This window comes from Symphodus melops (assembly GCF_947650265.1).
Source record: "Symphodus melops genome assembly, chromosome: 5".
In the NCBI taxonomy this organism is placed as follows: Eukaryota; Metazoa; Chordata; class Actinopteri; order Labriformes; family Labridae; genus Symphodus; species Symphodus melops.
Genome location: NC_136695.1, coordinates 12,009,203 through 12,029,609, shown reverse-complemented (window position 1 = coordinate 12,029,609; position 20,407 = coordinate 12,009,203). Strand labels below are relative to the sequence as shown.

General features: G+C 40.3%; 1 protein-coding gene across 2 annotated transcripts in view; it reads right to left on the bottom strand.

The window, feature by feature from the left end:
- Nucleotides 1-11,842, bottom strand: part of LOC306823848 (zinc finger protein 516-like) — a 46,856-nt gene extending 35,014 nt beyond the window's left edge. For both annotated transcript variants that reach the window (XM_079343717.1, XM_079343718.1), the window contains exon 1: nucleotides 11,656-11,842. The gene's annotated coding sequence lies outside the window, so the exon portion shown is untranslated. The remainder of the gene's footprint in view (nucleotides 1-11,655) is intronic.
- Between the last annotated feature and the right edge of the window lie 8,565 nt (nucleotides 11,843-20,407).

The window sequence follows — 20,407 nt, the reverse complement described above, 5'->3', positions numbered from 1 at the left end:
AACAGGAAAACAGACTTTTACAGGAAGTTTTACAGGAAAACTGATAACTAGGCTTTTGAATAACATTTTATAGACGTGTGTGATTTTGGATGATGACTCTTTTTTTGTATTTACATTACAGCTCCCTGGGCCCACATAAAAGTGGTTCACTTTTCCAAATAGCATCTGTAAATATCAGCACTCGCGATAAGAAATTGAACTTCTCAGTGGTAGTAATGCTGACAGTGCTGATTGAAACTACATTTAAAAAAGAAGATTGAACAGCCATCAGCAGAAACAATCCCACTCTTACTATCTGACCTGAAATCAAAACCTAAAAGCTTCATTGACTAAAATAAAATAAGAGGTGAAGAAATATCAAGTTCAGTTTTGGGGAAAACATGATAGAAATGTGTTCCAAAGATTAACCCAAAAACGCAAATTAACTGCTGATATACCTACATCCACATATTTTAATTATTTACAAATGCAAATTTACAAATTGTTTTAAAGACATCAAGTTACACTGAGGACATTTATCAGTCTGTCTTAAAGCTTTAAAAAGGTCTTTTTTATGTTAATGTAAATGCTCCACCTCTACAACACTTTGACTGAAAGCACTTTATAAATGAAGTTATTATTGTTATTATTGTTATTATTATTATTATTATTATTATTATTATCATTGTTGTTGTTATTATTATGAATTCAGACTTTTCTGTGTTCATTTCGACTTTCACGTTAGTATTATGTAATCTATCACATCAGTAATCTTTGCATGCAGGACAGCAGTGGTCTAACCTGACGGTCATAATGACACTCAGAGTCCGAACATTGAAATGAATGACTCGTGAGTGTTTGCATAATGTATGTGAAGCAGAATTGATGCAGGAGGCCTTAAACCTGTGCGGCTCGATTCACTTTGCTTTTAAAGAGTAGCTGTGGATATAGGTTAAAGTCTTTAGCCCATGAGCGACCCTCCTCCTCCTCACCTCTGTCCTCGCTGACCTTAAACCTTCTTGACCCCGACAGATCTGCTGTATTACTGCCCAGCATATCCTAACGCCTGCTCAGGCTCTGTACAGAAAAGTAGCATAGCAGAAGGAAAACAACTGACGGACAGATATTTTCACAAGTAGAGCCAACATTAACTGTTTTCTAATTCTTCTATTTGGCTGGTGATTAGATTGCTGTTATTGTAGAAATAGGGTGACTTAAGAGTAGTTCATTCTTGTGACTCTTTTGGAAGGGGCCAACAGTTTCCAGCAGAAAGACAGACTCCTAAGTGCCTTCTTTATTTCCATATGAGTGGCTCTGCCCCACCACAGCAGGATGTCTTTTCTTTTCCCGCAGCAAAAAAAGGACTAAACAATAGTGACATGCAGGCATGTCAATTACAGCGCTGTCTAAAAGTCCTGCTCATTTAAAAAAGCAAACTTTCATCGTTCAAGTTGGGATCCGGTAGCTGAAAGAGAAATGTCTTCTTTTTTTTGTCCATCTGTGATCAGAAAAATGAACATTTCTGACAGGATGAAGACCAAACTACCTACTACATCTGCACCCTACCCCCACCCTATTCACACACTCACACACACACACACACACATACACACATACACACACACACACTCACGCTAGATCAAATTCTGGCAAGGTTAGGCTAACGATCAGTTCCTCTGCGCGCTGAATGATTAGCTGCAGTAGCCTGGAGACATTTCCAGTTTGTTTCCCTGAGTTGGTCAGACATGCAACATCACTGGCCTTCAAACTCCACTAACTACATCCACCATGTTCGGTTCAGTCTGTAATAATAAAAAAAAAAGAGGAAGAAACTTAGCACACTAATAGATGATGAATGTGGGTCAGCCGAGAGGCAGAGAGGCTAAAAGAAGAGCACAGGGTTCAACGCTTCGAATGTTTAAAGTTGTTGGGTTTTTTTTTTCAAAATCAAATGAATAACAATGGAAGTTCCTTAAGGGAGATAAGTGTGTGTGTGTGTGTGTGTGTGTGTGTGTGTGGGTGGAGTAGGTAGCAGTTACATATTTAATTTTTTTATTTTTTACTCTAAAGTAAAACATATTAACGGGGGATTTGTGTTGAATTTCTGCTTTCAGCTTTCCAGGAATCACAACGCAAACGAGTGTTGAAATATTCTTCACACGAGCCGTGAGCCCGGCTGACGCTCTTCTCTTTAGCCGTCTCCATGGTCATGGCCGGGCAATGGGGTCTGGTGCCATGATGACAGTGTTTGTCTTTATATCAATGCTGCGTGTCATTTGAGGTGGCTGTATTAACAAACAAAGGGGAAAGTAAAGACACGGCGAGCAGACAGTTCCCACCTGTTACACTCCGGTCCCTTGATGTAAATAATCATCAGCCTGTCTTTTCACTAACTGAATTTTCCTTTACAATGACAGAATAAAGTCAGGGGGGAAAAAACATGTCTGTTTGTTGTAACACATAATAAAACGTTCAGGAGTTTTGTAAATATGTGAAAACACAGTTTGAGAGCTAAACTTTACTTTTTTCACTCCCATCCTGAGTGTGTTTATGAACTGGTGCACGGTGGTGAATGCTAAAAAGGAGCCTCTCTCTCTCTCTCTCTCTCTCTCTCTCTCTCTCTCTCTGCTTAGGAAACAGTTCACCCAACCCCCACCCTCCCCCTTAATACCCTCTGGGCTGCTGTGAGTTTGGATTAAGTTTGGGTGCCATGTCCCCTCCCTCCACTGAGCCCGGCCGTCACCCCTGCAGAAAACAGTTTGTGTGGCCCATCAAATATGAACAAGGGCATTAGGAAGGCCAACAGTCTCACAAAGAGATAAACAGACCGCACCGGCAACGTAGGAGAAGTGTGGGAGACGAGAAAAACCTGTTCAACGAACGAGCAGTCAGTGGCAAGATGCACCGCACAACACACCGAATACTTTCCATCGTATTTGTCTGATAAATATTTATCCGGTCTGGGAGTGCAGGTCGCTTGTGTGAGCTTGTTTGAAAGAATCAAAGAGACTGATTTTTTTTTTTTTTTTTTTTTTAAATTCAGCATGCTATCAGGTGTTTACGTAACAGATATGACTGCATCCTTTTAAGTTTACCATTTTAAATCTTTCTCATAAAGGTAGTGAGCGCATCCATGTGTGTGAGTGTGAGCAGGATATGTGTGTGTTTAATGCAGTGGATCAATAATGATGGTCTACTACAGTGACATCTGGCCCGGACAAAGAGTGCTGTTCCTTCCCCTGGCAGCTCTCTCTCTCTCTCTCTCTCTCTCTCCCTGATCACAGCCACATGGCTCTCTGGACTTTTTCTCCCAGATAAGCTTATTTCTCTTCTTTAATTCCGAAGCAATCACGGCGACAATACCAGGCGTTGGTTCCTAGATGGAGGCAGAAATCTATTAACGATGATCAGTATGTCAGCTAAACCTGATAATAAGCACAGCGGATGAACCCAGCATGCCCAGCTCCTCGGCGGCGTGCCTGTCATTGTTGTTTCATCAGATCATCGATAATGTGTAAGAAGGAAATCGGGGACATATAATGCAGCCTGTCATTTCGAAAATGTGGCCTTTGAATCATTGCAAGTGAAGTGTGCTTCCACTTTGTGTAAAAAAAAAACAAAAAAAAACGCTGTGAGCATCCTCGGTTCATACAAAGAGAGCTGCACTGATAGCCAGCCCTGATGATCAGATTATCAGCCACTCACTGTGATGCAGCACAGACACTGTACACATCTGGACAACTTGTATTAGTCGTCGTCATGGTTACAGGAGTTGTACAAATTTGACCTGGCAAGTGCAGGGTTATCTATTTGAAGGGGGGGAAACAGCTCAAGCTAACTTTGAACAAGCACACACACACACACACACACACACACACACACACACACACCAACATGTGAGGAATGAGAAGTCACGACACACGTTAATGTATAGCTTCATACTGCCGTTGTACATCTGTTACAATGATATTCCGATTGTAGTTGTAACTTTTAAAGTATATAAAGTTTTTCTCTTGTGCCAATCTCTGAAGGAGATTCTCCTCACACGAGCACTGAATGAATCAATCAATCAGAACGACTTCAATAGCTTCACATTTCAGGAACTACATCACACTGTGGAATGTTTTATCAAAAGATCAGCTGATGTTAAATCCCCTCAGAACATGGAAATATTCACGGGGGATATTCTGTAGTCCCGTGATGACATTAAACGTCAAGAAGGGGGGTTTTTTTCCGCTCTACCTGAATACAGATTGAACTTTTTGTGGAATTTTTTTTTTTTTAAATCAATAGAGTTTTGAGTCATTGGAAACGTTTGTTGATCACAATCTCATCTGAAAATATGTTTTTTTGAAAAAAATAAAATAAAAAAAAGAATCAACATGTGCAACAGGTGAGCAACACTACAGCCGCATGCGTCTCCCTCATGCTACAGACCATGAGTGAAGGCTGTAATGACACCCCCCCCCCCCCTTCCCCCCCCCCCCCCCCCCCATCCGCTGACCCCTCAGAAACACTAACTCCTCTCCTATCTTAATCCCCTGATTACTACATCATTTTTCTTTGGCTGTCATCTGGGCTCTCTATTATACCTGTAGAGCGCTGCGTGGCTTACAGGCAGCCACTCTATTGATCCGTGTGGCTCTGACAGATGCAGGTGCGACCCAAATAAAGGGATTAACCGCCCACATGTCAACAAAGTATCAAGAAAACCGCCAACCAAGACTATTTTAGTATTTAAAAAAAAAAAAAAAACTAGAAATGTGTAGGATGACAGAAGCAGGAAATGTAAAAAGCCCAGTGATTCAGTGCTATGTTTCCCATGGAGGACTCATTTATAATTTAATCCAGGAGCTCAGTGTTTCTAGGCTAACACTGAGAGATTGCCCTTTCAGAGTGGAAACCCCCAGCATGCAGCAGGGAATCAATGCCGTCACCAAAGAACAGACACCAAACCCCTCATATTAAAATGATGGGACTGGCTGGACCTCCAGCAACGAGAGCACTACTTCCTGTATCTGTGGTACCTTTTTTTGTTTTGTTTTTTTTTCCATTTTTGATTCCATACAGCAAAAAAAAAAAAGGAACAGCTGCTAAAAAACAGGTCTGAACTTGTTTCCCATCTGGCTCAATAATTCAACCTCAATATGCCATGGGAAGTTATTTAAGCCAGTATAGGCTGACACATCTTTGCTTTCATGTGGAAAAAAAGACTTGATACAATCTGAAGCATAATAAGAGATGAGAGAAAGAACAGGAGGTGGACTTGATGTCTTTACTTTTTCCCCCTGTATTCATTTGAAGTTCAAAGCCACGCAGTGCGACGTGGAGCAGCTCGGACAGAGAAGAAAAAGAAGTGAAGACAGAGCGAGGGAGTAAGTCAACTGTTAAAAGAACTCAATGGATGCAATCTATGACAGAAGCATGAACACGTATACACCATGGAACTGGAACTTTTCCAGACGTGAATTCCAAAAAAAGTGCCGGAAACCACCCACAAAGACCTTGCTTGGTCCATGCTAATCCTTCCCAGCAGCACATTAAAACAAAAAAAGGGAGACCCCTCATTTCCAGAACAGTCCGCAAAGGAGATACCAGCAGATAGGTGCACATGAACAAGTCTTCAATAAAGGCAAGCAGAAAGGTCATTTTAAAGTAACTGCAGACAAAAAAAATCCTTTAAAAACACCTTTTAAAGTTGATTTAATGAACATAAACTCATAAATTATAAACTCAGACTCATTTACAGTTTCACTTAATGTGTAGAAACCTGAATCTGCTTTTTTATTTTGGCCAAGTGATGAATTTAAGTCTGATATTTACTCTCCTTAAAGCCCTGGTGTTTTCTACAACAACTCTGGGAGGAAATATCTGATCACTCAGCAGCTACTTATACCACTTTGTTTGCTAGCGTGTTGCTTCTTTGGTCTACAGTGTGTATTGTAGAACAGTACAGGTGAAAACTGTCCAGGTGGGGGCTAGACCATCAAAAAACAGGTTGTTTTTTTTCCGAATTTGCACTAATTTACGAATTTACAGGATTCAACATCTCAAGCAACACCTCCATGTTTCATGGTCGCAGTTATTGCGATTTCATTCATCATGGCAGCTTTAAAGCACCTTTTAGTTTGTGTCTATTTTTAGCCCCCCATGTGGACAAAAGCGGTAACGCTCGTCTCTTTGTTGACCTCGTCCTTTACTCACATATTCATGCATGTGTTTTGGAGAAGAAAAAAAAAGGCATCCTGCTTCATCCAGTCAAATTCAACACTCATTTTGAATTATAGCTGTGAAGGCCTCGTCACACACCTACCCGCTAGCAGATTTGACCGCCGTTAAACGTATCGATGGAGAGTCAACCATTAGCTGACGGTCTTGTTTACTCGTGTACGTCTTATAGAGTTAAATCACTTCAGATTTCAGCCTGTTTCGTAACCATCTTAAAACTCATCACGAGAGCTTTCATGTATATCTTAAATATGATCTAATTTATGCAAAACACCTTTTTAAAATGGCACATTTAGCAGAACCAATGACTTATCAATTAGTCATAAGAGAAAACTGCTTTACAGCCAATTATAAAATATTGCTCCTAAAAATAGATCTCTCATGACAGGCTCTGTTTTAGTCTTAAGCCCCCCTGAGTTGGTGAAGGTAAAATGGCTATGTCCGTGGTGAAAAGGCACAAGGCAGTAATGAGTAATGAAAACAGCCGAGTTAGTGCTGCCATTCAGTAAAGGGCCTGCTGCTGTGGAATGTGAGGCGCCATTCATTCACATGGGTTAAAAATGCATTTCTGCCACCACAAAGCCCTGCCTTGTCCTCATTGTTTTTCAGCACACCAATAAAACACTTCCACATTCGGAAAGGAGGAGACCAAAAAATGAATTTCCAATTTCACTCCAACAAATACAAGGGGGAAATGGGGGGGGGGGGGGGGTGAACTTTGTAAAAAAAAAAGAGTCAAGTCTTTGGAAGAGATACAGAGTCGTGGTTTAGAGTTGAAAGTTTGATCATGATAAGCATGAAGATAGAAAAGTAAGCACACACACACTGCTTCCAAAAGACAAACAGTCCTATTGACGCGAGCTCAATGTATGCAGCGTTTATTCAGTGTATGAAAAGAGGCACAATAGTGGATGGCAATCAAATACAAAAAGCTTCATTCGAGTAATGTTGGCGCTTTTGAGTGAGCTGTTTGTGAATGTGAGGCATCTCCAATAGGCTCTCATTTAAAAAAAAAAGTAAAAAAAAAGTTTTCCTGTAATTTTACAACCTTTGTAAAAATGTTGATTTCAAATTAATCATATTCATAACAGTCAACTGGTAGCCACAAAACGTGACATTTAAGTGATCTCAGACTCTCGTATGACATAATCCTCTAAAGTAAAAAAAAAAAAGCCCCTCATCCAAATCTTGATGCAGATTTGTGACGTTCCCTTGAGCAGGCTTGAGAAAGAAAAACAAAACAAAGAAACAAGTGTAGCCTAAAGTCTGTTACAGGACAGAGAATCAGTGCAATGTTCAGAAATTGTTCTCTGACTCTTTTTATTCCTGGTCTTTAAGAACAGGTGGTGCTTTCAAGGACCATTTATTATCTCACTGTTGATTTGGGAAACTTAGGTCATTGATTGTTGTTTTTGTGCTATGCTGTGCTGCTGCACAAGTGTAACCACAGAGTGAGAGCTGCAGGCGGTAGAAGAAATGTTTAACACAGTGTCTGAAATCTGACATGGGGGAGACAATGTAATCCTGTCTGCAAAACAACACTCTGTCTCTCCCTACCTCCCTCCCTCCCCTCTCCTCATAGCTCTCTCTATCTCTTTCTGTGTGTGTGTGTGTGTGTGTGTGTGTGTGTGTGTGTGTGTGTGTGTGTGTGTGTGTGTATGTCTGTGTGTGTGTGTGAGTGTGTGTGCTGACAGAGGAGAAATACTGTATCTTTAAATGGCAAGACAGAAAAACAGCACACTGCAGAAAGTCAATATTTAAGGAGAGGGGGTAAAATGCTGTCAAGTACAGAAAACACACAGTACATGATACTGTGTGCACACCTTATTTGTTTATTAAGATTATTACGACTGCACTGGGATAATACTGACAAGGACACAGAGAAGTTGAAAACACCACATGTAAACTCACCCAAACACATGGTGACAATAGGAATGTTAGTTTGAATGTGTGTGTGTGTGTGTGTGTATGTCGGTCCTACAAAAGGTGACAATGTGAAGTCTTAATAACAGACAACGCGCACACGTTTGTCTTGAGTTTACGTAGGCTACTCCTTGAATATAACAAGTGCGCGGACTCGCGTGCACGTGCAATCACGCGCACGTGCTCTCTCTCGCACTCACACACTGCAAACTATGCTTTTACATAACTATCTCCTCTGATAACTACTACTCCCCCTGGGGAGGATCACTATGACAATCCTATCATATACATTTGATAGCACATCTTTTACCTTCGTAGTTTTTACTGTGACCTTATCGTTCCCTTAACGGATGTTAGCTCTTATCACTTATGGTGTAGCAATCATTTTAACTCCAGCTACTGTTTTCTAAGTTTGTAGCTCTCTGAGGATACTTTGTAACACTGTGTTATCGCCTAAAACACCACATTTATATTCCTTTAAGAAAATAATTTACCCCAATATTAGGCTACAGTAAGACTCTTTCTGTTGGCTACGTGCCATGGCATTGCTGTTGCCATATTTTGCTGTTGTCCCACACTCTTGTTATCACGCTTACGTTCCTTAAAATGAGCCTTTTCGCCGAGGTAGCAGCACATGTCCTTTAGCTGCCCGCTTATTAATCAGTCGTAAAAGAAATGACCACAGGTTAAGAGTCTGGTGTTGTCAACAGATGACTTTAAAGCAGCAGCAGTTCAGCGAACGCACCCTCCAAACAATAAACAATACTAATTATACACACAGTCACTTCCTTACCAGTTAAAACACCCTCACACAGAGAGATGGGAGACCGGTGCAAAGCTCTCCAAGCGCACACGTAAAGAGTCCAGATCCCCAGTCCAGATAAGAGACACTCTTCTGTAGCTTCCAGTGCAACGACCCGAGGTTTAACTCTACAAAAACCGTTAACAGTTGTATTTATCGGGTTATCTCTGACGAATTCCTGTCTCTCCCTGTGTTATAGAACAGCACAGGTTCCTCTCTCTCTCTCTCTCCTCGCTACTCCGCTGTCTCTCTCTCTCGCTCTCTCTCTTGTCGTTTCTCTGTTGCTGCCTTCAGGTGCGGTCGGAAATGGCGCTATTCCAGAGTAAAAAAAAAAAAAAAGACAAACGAAGGAATTCCATTGTAAGTTCAGTGAAGGGCTAAAAGGGCTGGTGGGGGCTTTCTCAGCTCCTTTATGCCATTTGCAAATTGGCCTCAGAAGCTTTTGATTCATATGTAACTTTATAATTATTGACATCAAATAACATATATGCCCTAAATATGTGTTTCCTTCATGAGGATTCAGAGTGTGGGTTTTCTATCAGGGTTTATTATTCCTATTTATAAAAAGTAATAAGAAATAGGTTCTACGTCTGGGTTTAATATTTGTTTGCCCAGCAACAATATTTTCATGATTGTTTTTCAATGCTGTTCTTGGTTTCTCATGTGTTTGTGACTTTTAATTGTCATTTAATAATGTCAGCTTTAACTTGTGCTTTTTACTCAATTATATTTCCTGACATAAATAAATAAAACCCACTGATTGGCGGATGAATTGCGAACAACAAATATTCACAGATTCATCAAAAAGTATAATCATCAATTAATTTAGACCCATGCCTAAATTATTTCCCATAATTTACTTAGGGCCTATTTATGGGAACTCTGAGTAAGCTAACATGTACTTGAATGTGATAATTAGTCTTTCCTGTGTAAGAAATAAATAAATAAAAAGAGTGCATTTGTATTGTTTGTCTCTAAAACAATTGTAATTTTTTCATCAAACTCGTGCAATTGGATTATGGAAATTGCGGAGTTTATGGTAGTACCTGAACGCACCGTGAAGGGAAAGAAGCCCCGTAGGGAGCGAAACACCGAGGACGAGATCGAGGGCGAAAATGAGAAGCAGAAAAGTTTGTCCCTTGTCACTAAACCACAGTCAACACAGAGAGACCACATTTCCCAACATCTCTGTTACATGTTGCAGGGGTAATATGTCTCCATCGCTTCCTATCAGCGGGGTCCATCCGCCGATGTGTTTGTGTTTCTGTGTATTTAGTCTAAGGTGCACAGAGTAGAAAAGAGGCGACAGTGAACAATCATCCCCACAGCAGTCTCAACAAAATACATGCGCAATGGCATTCATGCGTAAAAAGACATGTTGGTGCCACAGTCAGATAGCACTATCCAGCATGCTTACTTTTATCCACATTATTACACATTGGTACAATCACCTGTGTGTAAACGTCAGAGAACTGGAAAAAACACGAAAACATAAAATGTCAGTAGTTCAGATAGTCTTGCATTCAGAGATCCCCCCCCACTCATCACACACGCGCGCGCACAAACACACTCCCGCAGCTGCAGCTTGGCCTCTTTGTGTCCCTTTACCGTATCAGCAGACTAACATCCTGTAGGTGTATTATCATTTGGGGGAAAGAAAAAAGTTACACGCACATATGCGCGCACACGCACTCATTTGTCCCCCTCCCCCATCCACTCCACCTTCAACTCACACGCGCGCGCACGCACGCACACACACACACACACACACACACACACCATTCAGATGAGTTGTGAAGGACGAATATGCGCAAAGACTGAAAGCAGAAGAGAATTGTCACAGAACCTTCCAGCGGTTTCACATCCTCTTATTGGTGGGTGACAAGCAGAACCCTCTCCAGCTAAAGGCACCTGTGTCTTGCTCAGTGGTAATTGTGCCATCACTATTATGTAGGACAATACTTCCTAGTAAATAACCCCCCCCCCACACACACACACACCCACACACACACACACACACACACACACACACTTACACACTCACAAACACACACCCTTCACCACCACCTCCACTCTATTCCCCAGCGTCCACCTCCACCCTGTGCGTCTATCTCCATGTGAATAAAACATTGTTTGAAAGAAGAAATGGAGTGTTCCTCCTTCTTTTGGATGTGTTTGGATGTCTGTTTTCTTATTCTCCTTGCCACAAATGTGTGTGTTTGAAGCTGTGATGATCGCTGTCCAAAAAAAAAGGAGATGAGTGTGTTTAGTGGTGAACTGGTGGAAAGTTTGTCTGGTCCCAGGGTTGATAGTGGAGGATATGAGTCAAGTCTATTCCTACATTTGTTCCCTTTGAATTACTGACTTTAAGTAAACAATGTTTTCAAAGATTGGCATAACTGACTCATGCAATTCACAAGTATCGTTTAACTGGTCGAAGTTATATTGTGCGTGAAAAGGGGTGATTAGAAAATAGTTTTTTTTATCACCATAATGACACCGTGTTTACATATTATGATCTCCAACAGGTCACATAAAATCTTTTTTTCTTTTCTTTTTTTTATCGAATTAAGACACTACACTCTTGCCTTTCCTGCGTGTAACCTATTTATAAATCAAGATCAGACAATCGACTCCCACCTCCAGCCCATTCAAAGCCCACGAGGTGGTCCAACACACAGTGTAATGCGATATAAAAGAGAGTGTAAAAGAGATATTCATACCTTGTTTTATCCACAAGAATAATCCAGGGTGACTTCAAGAAGCACAGACAATCCTAAAGGTGAAAGCATGCTCTTTGCAGTGTATGCTGAAGTGCATGATTGAGTAGGTTGAGTCTATTCTACCTCGGAGGGGTGATCAGGGATTCCAACCCGATGTTTAAACTACTGCCAAAAACAAACTTCATTTTAAAAATAAAGCAATACACTCATGTAAGGATTTCTAAATACAGGAACGAAGCTAACGCCTACATGTTAAGTGAGTACGGCTGTGTCTGTTTTGACATTTCCTGACGACCCCTTTTCAGTAGGCAAATGGTTCCTTCCACATTAAATGGAACTATCTGCTTTTGTCTCATCAGCGAAAAGTTGTTGATATCACTAAAGACTCCGAAAAGTGTGTTTAGAGTTCGGAAATGGCAATATCGTATTGATCACGCTTGAATGTATATTTTAAACGACGTCACATTAAATTCAAGGAACATAACTAAATATGGTGTCATTAAATAGTCTCCTAAATAAATGGCTTGAGAGTATACTCCCTCATCCACCCTTTTGCAACACCCACAGCTGTGTCCAGGGGAGGGAATAAATCAGCCTATATAGGAATGCAGAGGAGCCACGTTTTAGGCAATGGCAGGAAACCCAAGAAAATATGTCAACGTTCAAGTCTAAATGAAATGAATTACTGGTCAAATGAAGTCTATAAAAGCCCACTTCCCATTCTTTTATTAAATCCATTTATACATGTACTTATTCCACCAGTTTATTATCTCATTCTGTGCTGGCAAGGAAATGTTTTCTGTTTTGAGTAGAAAAGTCCTGTAGGAAATGAAAATACATTCAGACACTGAACATCTGTCCTAGTTTTACTGGCAAACTTTGACCCCCCCTCCCCCCCTTCGAACAATCAAAGTAACTTTTAAACAAACACATCATATTTAGTAATACAGGTTCCGATACTGGCACTCCTGACAGTGACAAACAAACAAAAAAGACAGCTATAACTCTGTAAGCTCAATCTTTGTTGAACAAGTTCAATGTTGTGATTAACCAAGGGGTGAGTGTAGCTAAAATGTTTTTCTTCCTTGAACAGAAAAAGTAATATTAATACTAAATTTAGTATTTTCATTGTATTTAGAGTTACATAATCTGATGGGCATCAAAAGCGTTAAAAGCCCTTGCAGGACTGGAAAATCTTGAAAAGCACGAGATAATTAAAAGGTGTAGAAATATTCAAACAGATCCAAATAAATGTGATTAGTCATGTAATTATCTGTGAAGTCACTCTGCGTACTCCCACAACAAGGCTGTAGAGCTTCACTACAAATATGTATGGTTATGTACTCCAGTTTATTGTATACTTAAGTCATGTGTAATAAGTGTCACTCCACAGTGTCGTTGTGGGTGTTGTGCAGAGGTCAGACTTGTTCGCTCAGCATGTGTTCAGTGAGAGGGAGCCATGTTGTTGACTGCTGATGTTCCAGTGAGTTAAGACGTACGGACATGCTATCAGCGACAAGCCCCTTAAATTGTAATGACAGAAGCAGTGCTTTGTGCAGCTTGACATGGGTTCCCTCAGCTTTTACACACACACACACACACACACACACACACACACACACACACACAGTACACACTCACAGACACAAACACATGGGAATCATAAGCACTTAAATGCATCACTGTTTCCCATAACATGCAAATAAAGACTGTGCTTATATCCTAAAACCCTTTTTTATGTCCGTACATGAACATGTGAGACTGCTAAGAAAGTTCATAATGAAATATGATTGTCTAAGCATATAAACAACACACATGGAGACACCAGCAGAAACCACACACACACACACACACACACACACACACACATACACACCTACACACACACACACACACAAACTGCTAAAATTCAGTGATGCATTCTTGAAATGTGATCTGAACAAACACACACACACACACACACACACACACACACACACACACACACACTCCTGAAATGCATCATTGCCAGCTTTGAAAAATGTGATACTCCCATTCTCACAATGTCACCACTGACGCTCCTTATTAAATGCATGTGAAAACCATCCAGTCACACCCATGAATATAATGCCAAACACACACATGCACATAAGTGATACATAGTTATAACACAATGAACAGAGGCTGCTTGCTGTCTTTCTCCCTGTAGTGTGTGAGTCACTGTTCAGATACTTCCTGTTATAAGATATCTGTCTTTAAAAAACAGCCTTTTTCTCTCTTCATTCCTGCCTTCCAAGTCAGAGGGAATGTCAGTCCAAACATTCACCAAGGTGTCCTCTCCCGCTCTCTTTTTCTGTATGTGTGTCTCTCTCTCTCTCTCTCTCTCTCTCTCTCTCTCTCTCTCCTTCATTTCTCTCTCAACTGGGCAGCAGAGAAGCTCCACTGATGTTCGTCAAATGCCCTTCAGACTGCGGGTCACCCACTCAGCATTTTAAAAACATAGCTCGGTGAAACTTCACCTTTCAAAATTAGGGATTAAAAAAATGGTCTTCTGTTCTACTGTACATGTGCAGACAACATTGTCTGCATGCATTTGCTAAATTCTCACATGCAGAGCTGCTTGTGCATGCGTGGCAGACACAAACGCACACCTAAGGGCAGCTCTTATAATAGCTCCCTGCTCTATTCAACACAATGATGTGCACTGTTCCAAGCAGCATTGATTTACATTGCTGGTTATGACATCTGCGTGTCTATGTGTTATCTGAATACAGGTTAATAAAAGATGACAAATAAATATATATTATGTAAATGTCGAGTTGGATGGAGCGGTAAAAACCATAAAGAAATTCATCCACATGTATTCTTCATATTGTCACGTAAACATGAGAAAATATCCTTTAATTTGAAAAGACTTATACTGACTTTAATCTTCCCCTCACATGGTTTAATAAATTTGATCTCTTTTCTGAAAATGGCACAGGCATACGCTTCCAGGATACGCAGGGCTCAGAAGCCTTCTCCAGTGACTGACACCTTCAGCCCCCTTGTGCTCAATTAGCTCGTAGTGCATTAGCGACAGAATGCTAATTGTCAGCTGGCAAGGAGAGTCCTCAAGGAGATACCTCAGGGAGTGTTTGGGAGGGTGGGGGCTGGTAGGAGGGGTTGATGGTGGGTCTATGCTTTGTTGCCTAACCAGCCCATGAGCAAATACCGTATCACGGAGCAGCAGGAGAGAGCCCATGTCATCGTGAAATATTGATGGGATATCCCATTACATCCTTTGAGTAAGGCAAATAATGTACCTTTGGACTCCGACACCACACCTTTTTCAATCCAGCTGCACTAAAAATAATTTAAGCAAGATGTGCTTAGTCGAACAAAACAAATAATACTATTTCATGTTTCGTCTTCTTCAAAGCCAGTAAGGTGAAATGTTGGCAGATTCATGTACACGCTTTTTTTACACGTTTTTTTTACATGAGGGGGTTTCCAAGAGATACAAAGCTTTTGAGATTTAATACATTATAGTTAGAATTGAGCCAGGCAGGCTTGTTTTTACTTCCTCATGGTGACAGGAAGAAGTGCAGCTCCCTCACTCTCACTCTTCTCTTTCACTATCTTGTTGACTCAATCTAAAACAGCTTTTTGGATCGCATCTATTTCCTGGTTTCACTGTTCCCCTCCCCTCCCCTCTTTTGATATGTTCACATCTCAGCCCTCTCCTCCTCTGTTTCTCTCCCTCTCCTTCTCTTTTGACCACCTTTCCTCTCCATCTTATCAAATTCCATAGGGTGGGGAGGGGAAACACTGTGGATCCACCCACATGAGTAATCATTCATGCTATTTTAGCACCGTTGTTCACAGCTGGGCTGCAACATCCACCTGCAAAAGCACAAACACAAACCTTGTTGCATCACTGGATCAACATAAATCCAAAGACATAAAAATGGCTTTCCATCAGCACGAAAACATTCTCAAATCAAGCTTATAATAGCTCATTCAGCCGCAGCAGGAAGGGTAAAGATAAAGGTAAATGGCTGACTCTGTTGTTAGTTCAGGGTGTATACAGTGAGTGTGTTTGTGTGTATGTGTGTGTGTGTGTGTGTGTATGTGTGTGTGTGAGGCACAGAAGGGTTGTTGAAAAGTCCTCTCAGTATAAAGGGAAGGTGACTGATTGAGAAGTCCCAGGTTTGTGTTCTGTTGCTAATATAGTTATGCTGTGTAATCGTGCAGTAATAACATCATAATCCCATCTGGAATGAGAAACTGTGGACTGTGTGCTACAGTGATTGAGGCCATTTCCTGTGTGTGTGTGTGTGTGTGTGTGCGTGCGCGCGTGTGTGTGTGTGTCTGTGGCAGTGCATTTTAAGCAGCAGTGACTGCAGGAGAGAGCCTGATGGATACAGGATCATACTGCAGCGCTCACATTGTCTCCAGTCCTCCTCTTCTTCCTCCTCCTCTACCCTCCCAACTGCCTGCCTGCCTCTCAGCAGAGTTATCACTCTAAAAAACACTCACACACACAATGTAGCCCTAACACACCCACACACCCCCCCCCCCCCCCCACACACACACACACACACACACACACAAACTGATGCAGTGTGCATATTCTCTCTATGAGCACATGTGAAAATGACACACAAACTAAAAATGTGCACGAGCTGATTGCAGGAAAACTGACATCCCAAAGAAGCTCACCTACAAAAAAGGCACTTAAAAGGCAGCTACATATACACCCCCCCCCCCCCCCCCCCCCCCCCCCCCCCCCCCACACACACACACACACACACACACACACACACACACACAGGCTCACGGAAGGATCCCATGTCTGACTTATACAAGGCAAACAGGAAGTCGGGCAGGGAGCTGTTGTTGTACCTTTGCCACGTGTGCACGCATGGTTTATCTTAGCAGTGACAGCGACCCTGTTATAAAGAACTGGTCACGGAGGAGGGGGTGTATCCAGGCTGGTCTCAGCCCTTTAATTCAAACACACAGAGGGTCTGTGAGTCCACAGGTTCAAAGGAGATAGAGGGGAGGGAGGGGTGTATAGGCTTTGAATTGGTGAGGTGCAGGATAAGGTGTCTGTTGTATTTGAGCTGCTGCGTTTGCCTGCCTGTTTAAAAGCTTTGGTCCACACATGCACGCTGCAATGTAAAGCTGCCAAGAATGAGTCTCTATCTGTAACCACTACTGCTGTTCATGCGTTTACAGTATCCAGTGACTGTATTTAAAAAAAACCACTCCTTTTAACATCCTTTTTACTGACTCAACTTACTATGACTTCCTCTTCTCTCTTCAGGTCAGTGAGCTTGCTGTCATTTCTGCGGAAGCTGTTTTTAAAAGAATGCATGAGGACAACGAAGAAGGAAAAATGGCTACAAGTCATTTCAAGGCTGTTGTTCTTACTTCTTATCTAAACTACACAACCGTTATATGTATGGAAATTCAATCCAATGCACAAATCTGTTTTTAATACCAATTATTAAAAACTCTTTGCAACCTTTGAAATGATGAAAATTAAAAAAAAAAACATCTATTTTTAATTTTTGAAAAATCTTCTTTTTTTTAACTTTACATAAATGATGTAAAAGCCAGACATTATATTGAAGCACATACGACAACGCAATAATTATTTAAATACGTTGGAGGAAGTAAAGAAGTTATTGTTCCTCATAAATATGTGTTGTTTTTTTTCATATTATTGGATTGGCAACTGAAAAATAGATCAATAAATATATTAATACAATTCTGGGGGAAAAGAGAGATAATGAAGTGAGAAGAAGATATTAGTCAGAGTTAGAATGGTTGATATACTGAGTACTGTGAAACTTCAATTAAAAGCCCAGACTTTCATTTACTTTATTTTTTAAAATTACCCTTTTTATAATTTCAAACAAGCGTCAATATGAGATGGGCCTTTCATGAGTTTCAAACAAAATTCATACAGAGCGAATATGATATACCATCAATTGTTAAATTAGCACCAGAAAGAATATTTATCTTTATCTAAAATGAAGGATATAAGTAAATAAAAGAATCAATGATTTCAACTGATCTTGGATTTGACAGCCCAACCAAGCTGCTGCACTGCTAATATATTATGAATCTGCAATTTAATAAACATTAAATACAGAGAGAGAGGCCTGTTAAATAACTACCTTAAGTAACTTTTTGCTCAAACTGTAACAAGTTGTTAGATTATTATGGGAATAATATTTTGCCTGCCCCATAATGTAATAACTGGCCCAAATAGTAGTTACTATGTTTAGGGCTCAGCATTTGGGTTTTGTTACATTTTTTTTTTAATTACATTTCGGGTCATTGTTTCATTTTGGTGAGCTGTTACATATTGGGCTTCAACCTCGAACTGAGACCTGCTTTTAGTTGTCATAATGTGCAGTAACAGGCTAGTAAAAGGGCCTTTGGGATAGGCTTTTATTTCAAGGTGTACAGCAGTCTTTAGAATAACTAGGACTAATGTTGTTGTTGGTTTTTTTTAATAAAGTCATACATATCCTTTTTTATTTAACATCACATGTTTTCACTATAGTGTCTGTTGGGATTCAGCAAAAAACAATCTTAATGAGAAGCAATTTTACTCTTCCAATATTTGAAGTGTCATGTGGTCTATATTCTTATATACAGTCTACTTCAGATTACACATACATAATCTCCCCTTTCTCACAATAAAAAAAAAACAAAAAACAATCATACCTTGTGTTGAAAGCTGTCATGTAGAACCAACATGTTTATTTGTGTGATTATGTTGTAATTAACACGTTGCCCCGTACGTGTTGCCTGTCTGACATTGTGTCTGACATTGAATCTGGCAGTAGATGAACGCTCACAGGCATGCCATGAGTATGCTGGAGAGAGGCCGGTCTAGACTCCAGGCGACACACCATATGATATTGATTATCTTTTGTTTGGCTATCTCTGCAGCTCCTTGCCCTAAAGGACTTAACTCACATTATTGTCTGGCATGAGGCTCTATTACACTAATTTAGCTTCTACAGAACCATGCTGTAGATGCTGCGCTGCTGAATTGTGACCGTTTGATACCATAACAAGGCAGCAACACTTCTCACTCGATTCACTCAAAGCAGTCACATAATAACTTTTTAGGAGAAAAAAAAATCTGAGTTGCAGCTCTTTTTGATAAACGCTCTGGGTTTGGGTTTATTACAGTTTCAAAAATAAAAAACACGTGTCCAAAAACGTTAAAAATGTGCCAAGGAAGTGGATAAATAGCATGTTGTACACAAGTGCACAATAAAGCTGCATCTGTATCTTGTGGTTCTGTCCAAACCGTGAAAAAAGGGGGTAATTACATGACCATAGGTGCAGGCCAACGCAAAAACAGCAGGCTGAGAAAGTAGATGTGCCTGCACACAAAACATTTGTATTCCATCACATTCATAATATTTTGACCAGACGTTGTCCTCAGGTGACCATTCTTAAAAATATGAGGGCATGTTTTCTTCAGCGTGCTTGAATATTAACATCGTATGATGTAGAGATTTCACTCGAGGTCAACGAAAGGTTGTGTCTGTATGTGTGAGCCGCTGCTTTTTATGCAGTTTAGGTTATGACACAGGGACTAAAGTTTCACGGAGACCCTTTCCTCTCTTTCTTTTCTATTTTCTTTTTCTTGGGCCACTTGTTTTGAAAGAAACACACACTGTGTGCTGTTTGCTTAATGAGGTCACAAAAAGGCTCTTCAGACAGCGAGGCACTTTGACTCGTATGCTAATCCACTGGGTTTTACACATCTTTCCATTTTTTTAAACAATATTTTCATAACTAGAAAATGTGGACAACAACTAACCTGCATCTTAACTTCAAAGAGAGCTTTTGTCTGTTTGTAAATTAAAGAAGACTAAACAAACAAACCATTCCTGCAGGGTATTTAAACAGTTACTATTATTGTAAAACTGCTGCTTTAACAGTAAGGGTGTTTTCACACTTGCACAAAACTTCTCAAGATGTCCCAATTCTTTTTGGGTGAGATACATGTGTGAGCAGAAACAAACACATTTTGCACACATACTTTACCTGGAGTTTTGTCTGCCAGCCCTCTACTAAAATTACTGTGTGAATTCATAATGAGCCTCTGTGTGTCAGACAAACATACCTGCAAGTGGCCACGGATGTGGAGATTTAAATCATAACAAGGCAAAGCAGTGCGCATATTGTGCATGTATTGAAGTTGCTTGAGATTCTTTTTAAAAAAAAATAAGTCACACAATGTCTTACCTCCTGAATATTTGTATTTGTATGTGTTATAAATTGTTAAATAACATTTCTATCTGTGTAAAGACAGTCAGCCTGAAATGTATATTTATTCATTGTTTTGATATTTAAGACAAAAATGGTGCAATAGAATTATGGAAAGATTTGTCTGTCCCCAGAGGAAAGAGTTCTTGCAGAGCAAAGTAGAAGAGCACACAGACATAAAGAGCGCTAACATCACAAAACAAATATCTGAAATCCAGAAAATCCTTACACTGACATCACCAAAAAATACTCAATGCGAACCGTATGTTTGCTTCTGAGTGACGAAATGTATTAGAAATAAAGATCTTACATTTCAGTTTCATACAGTATGAATCGTCCAGCCGTTTGATTAGAAATGTTGAAATAGTTCCTTGATCCCAGTTTAGAACACTGTAAGCCTGCTTTCAATAATCTGAACAAAGCAGTGTAAATACAAATCGTTTCAACATTTATTATGTTTTTGTGTATTGTACAGTGCTCTGTT